General features: G+C 32.8%; 1 long non-coding RNA gene across 2 annotated transcripts; it reads left to right on the top strand.

The window, feature by feature from the left end:
- Window positions 1–1132: 1132 nt before the first annotated feature.
- Window positions 1133–3898, top strand: LOC140445574 (uncharacterized). Of its 2 annotated transcripts, none has more exons than XR_011951420.1 (3): window positions 1133–1178; window positions 1903–1968; window positions 3740–3898. It is a non-coding gene; the product is annotated as an uncharacterized lncRNA (long non-coding RNA). The 2 variants fall into 2 exon arrangements; XR_011951419.1 differs by lacking the exon at window positions 1133–1178 and adding an exon at window positions 1185–1556.
- Window positions 3899–4446: the final 548 nt, after the last annotated feature.

Consider the following 4446-nt stretch of genomic DNA (forward strand, 5'->3'; position numbering starts at 1 on the left):
AAATTCGCAATCGTTGAAAGACTTCTGTTAGATTATTGGCATGTTCATCGAAGGATCTTCCAACTACAATTACATCATCCAAGTAAACCAGGCATGTTTTCCATGTTAGACCTCTTAAAACTGTCTCCATTAATCTTTTAAATGTGGCCGGGGCATTACATAAACCAAAGGGCATAACTGTGAACTGCCAAAGCCCTGATCCTATCGAGAATGCGGTCTTTTCACGATCAGCTGGCTCTATGTCTACTTGCCAATATCGACTTTTCAGATCGAGTGTGGAGAACCAACGAGAACCAGAAAGTGTATCCAAAGTATCGTATATTCTGGGCAAAGGATAACTATCTTTTTTAATTACTGCATTGAGCTGTCGGTAGTCAATACAAAAACGTGTTGAACCATCTTTCTTCTTCACTAGCACTACTGGTGATGTCCATGGACTGTTTGATGGTTCGATTACCCCTTGTTTGTTCATATCTTTGATGATGTCTTCGGCTTCATCTCTTTTCGCAAATGGAAGTCGTCTAGGTTGTTGTCTGATTGGCTGAGCGTCTCCGGTATTAATGTTATGCTTTACTATGCTTGTTTTGCCATTATCCTTCTTATCCAAGGCAAAAACATCTTGAAATTCTATCAGCATAGACTTCACTTTTTTAGTTCGTTCATCATCAAGATCTTGGCACGTTTTAATCATCGTCTCAACAAGCTCCTTTGGATACTTAGATTTCGACGGTTTCTCATTAGTATTCATGGAACAAATCGAATCCACGGAAACACACTGTCCGATCAAAGTTCTTTTACTTAACTTAATAGCAGTTTCCTTTAAATTCACAACTCTTACAGGAACGACATCTCGAATTCTCACCAAAGCTTTTGCCCTTAGGAACTCGGCATTATTTACATCTTCGACCATCCTTAAACTTCCCTCTCGGCAGTAACCATCAGGTCTGGTCATCAAAATTTTCTCACTATTACCGAGTATCGTTACGTCACAAGTAGTTATTAAGCCGATACCATCATAGTACATAAAAAGAAATAGTAGTGCAAGAGAGATAGGGCAGCGGGGAAGTTTGTTTGGACGATTCCAGTCGTACGTAATGGCGGCGGCGCTACAGTCACTCTAGGTGGGGGTATGGTATGAGACGCATGTGCCGTGGAAGAATTGAAGTTGAAGAATGAAGGTTGGTGGTTGGTGTTGTGTTGGTCTGTTGGTATTATGGTATTGTATTATTTGTATTGTACGCCATTGAAATATTGCAAGTTGAATTTTGTTTTGTTTTGTCTTTGTTGTAATCATCTTATTGATTGTTGATCGTTAAAATGGAACAAAATAAAAGAAAAGAAAAAGCCAACCATGTTGTGTTCCTGGTTGTAAGGACCACACAAGCAGTAGATTTTGTTTTCCAAATCCGAAAAATGAAATGGACACGTTGGAATGGTTGAAAGTAATTAAGAGAGGAGTATTAAACAATTATACACCTCTTACTGTTTACAATAAATTTCGTGTTTGCTCTAGACATTTTACAGACGAAGATAAAGTGGATTTTTACCGGCAATAGGTAAGCACTGTACCTCATATCAAATGTTTGTTAGCAAACTTAAATTAAATAATATTTTGTATGTTTAAACTGTTATTGTTTAAATTAATGTTAATCCTATCATATGAATCTTACTTATATATTTTAAAATCATCAAAACTTATAAATCTAATTGTACTTAATTGTATTCCGCAAATATGACTTTGATTTTTAATATAAGTATTATGAATATTAATTGTAGTTAATTATTATAAATTTTGATGGGCCTTCTGGGCAACATATTATTTGGGTTCATTTCTGATGATGATAAAGATCAAGATATCTAGTACTTGTTTATTTATTAGTCCAACAGATTTATAAATTTCAGGCTCTCAGAATGCAGCAGATATTGAAGAAGAAGAAACTCAAACTATAAGGTTTATTGACGTACATGGTAATATCAAATATTCTATATTCTTTGGTAATATATTATAAAAATATGTCTTTACATTTTTCATTCAGTAAGTGTGCCAGATGCTATAACCACTTTCAAAGCTTTGCTTATAAATAATTTTATATCTTTTCATTCACCTGAAAGCAATTGTGAAAATGATAGTGAGGGAGCATTAGATGCATTAGGTTTTTTTTAACAGGTGAGGTATTACCAGGTTGTAAACCTTTGGCACCTGAAGTGAATGTTTCACTTCCTCTTTCAGTTTCAAATGTTATGAGAACTCAGGTGGGAAGGTGTACTGTAACCTATGTTGCAGGATATGTAGCAAAGAAAGTATTGAAGGTTTCCTGTGAGCAATGTAAATATAATATGTTATTTAGAGTAAAGAAAGAGGATACAGATTTCATTGAAATTGAATTGTTTAAATTTTTCACCATTCAACTGTAAAATCCATTCAAATACAGGTATAAATATATGTAAATTTATTGTTAGACTTTCTCTGTAATTGTGGTGTAAAAGTGTAAATGCAATTGGAAATGGCAGAGACCAGAAGTTTATTAACTTACTTAAAAATAAACCAGACTACACTATGATAGATCCTATGAAATTAGTAGCTCACAGAAAATATGAAAGTAGGAGAAAACAATTTTGTAAGTACAGGTCATAAGTGTAATTAAATTATTTCCAGTATAAAACTGTACAATTTGTATGTTATTCATTCTTGTTTACAGTTTCATATTTCCATTTTGTTGTAAACAAATAAAATTGTGTTTTCTATTTACTGGACTCATATGGAATCTTTAAAATTCTTTTTATTGTTTTACATATATCTTCATCATCAAACATTTTCCATCTGCTCCTGAATCTAGGTCTTTCACAATTGCTTTCATCTGTATCTACCTTGTCTTATAGAACAAGGGTGAACAGTTTGGGAGAAATGCTATGTCCTTGTCTCGCTCCCCATTGTAGTACATAGTTACATATTTTACTTTAATTATACATAATCACATATTTTCCTTTTATTATACATAGTTACATATTTTACTTTAATTATACTTAGTTACAAATTCATGAAATTCAAAGAAATTGCATATAATTTGTGAACACTGTATTTAAAAATTCTCCTTTGATGTAAGTTCTGGAAAGAATGTTACTTACTCTTTGTTTACAAAGGTTTTCAAAACATTTTAATTGTAAATGAATGAGATATTTCACTCGCCATTGTAGTACATAGGTACATATTTTACTTTAATTATACATGGGCACATATTTTACTCATAAACATAGTTTATTTTTTATTTATACATGTTTGTGTGTAAAATACATTAGATACATAATAAATCTCTAACATACACACACACACACACACACACACACACATATATATATATATATATATATATATATATATATATATATATATATTATATATATATATATATATATATATATATATATATATATATATATACACACAAACATACAAATAGCATAGCAAGACTAAAGAGCCTCATGCTGCTCTGCACTATTCAGTAAATATATAGATGAAACTAGCCTCCCATAGCACATCAGCGTGGTATGGGGGGGAGGGTGAGGAAAGCCTGGGGAGCATTGGGGCTCGAAGGAGTGGTCCCTAATTTACTAGGACCAATCTTTCTCACCTCAATGAATTGTATGCCTGAATGTCCATATGGGTATGCAAGTCTCCGCAGGTAGGGCTTACTTATTTCGGTGTTGCTGCTTGTGTGTAATTCCATATATCATTTTGCAGGTTGCAGTGAATAGATGGTTAAGTTCAGAATGGAGCCTAGTTTCGTGGATACAGGTGAAGACCACCACAATGGCAGTGATGACGATCTTTATAATTTATTATATCTCTGTGATTCCTCAAATTTTATAAATTACAGAAATAAATAAATTTTTAAGAATATCTGTTTTTTTAATGTAATGGAAAACAGATATAGTCACAAAATAATAAATAAAAATTTTTCCTGTGCCAAAACATATGTCTCTATCTGATATGTTATACATTTATGGTATACAAAATTGCATAAGTGTATACTACATTTTTGGACAGAGAATATATTTTGGCATAGAATAAGTTTTTATTTATTATTTTATGACTATATTTGTTTTCTATATAATATTCGGAACATTTTGAATTTCCCGCCTAAAATTCAGAAATTTATTTTTTGAATTTCCCGCCTAAAATTCAGTATATCCTTTTTGAATTTCCCGCCTTAAATTCAGAACCTACATTTTGAATTTGCCGCTAAATTTTTAGTTCCCGATTCCGAACTTATTTGGCGCTAGAAACTCTCTCCCCACTTTTTCTCCGGCACTTACCTTACTAGGGGGGGTATATACTATGGATACCATCTTCTTTGTCTTCATGGAACGGCAACTCTTCACCACGGGGACCTGATTCTAATTGAGATTTCGACTCAATACATGTCGAAATTAATATGGCGACGTCGA

The sequence above is a fragment of the Diabrotica undecimpunctata genome, chromosome 7 (assembly GCF_040954645.1).
Source record: "Diabrotica undecimpunctata isolate CICGRU chromosome 7, icDiaUnde3, whole genome shotgun sequence".
Taxonomy (NCBI): domain Eukaryota; kingdom Metazoa; phylum Arthropoda; class Insecta; order Coleoptera; family Chrysomelidae; genus Diabrotica; species Diabrotica undecimpunctata.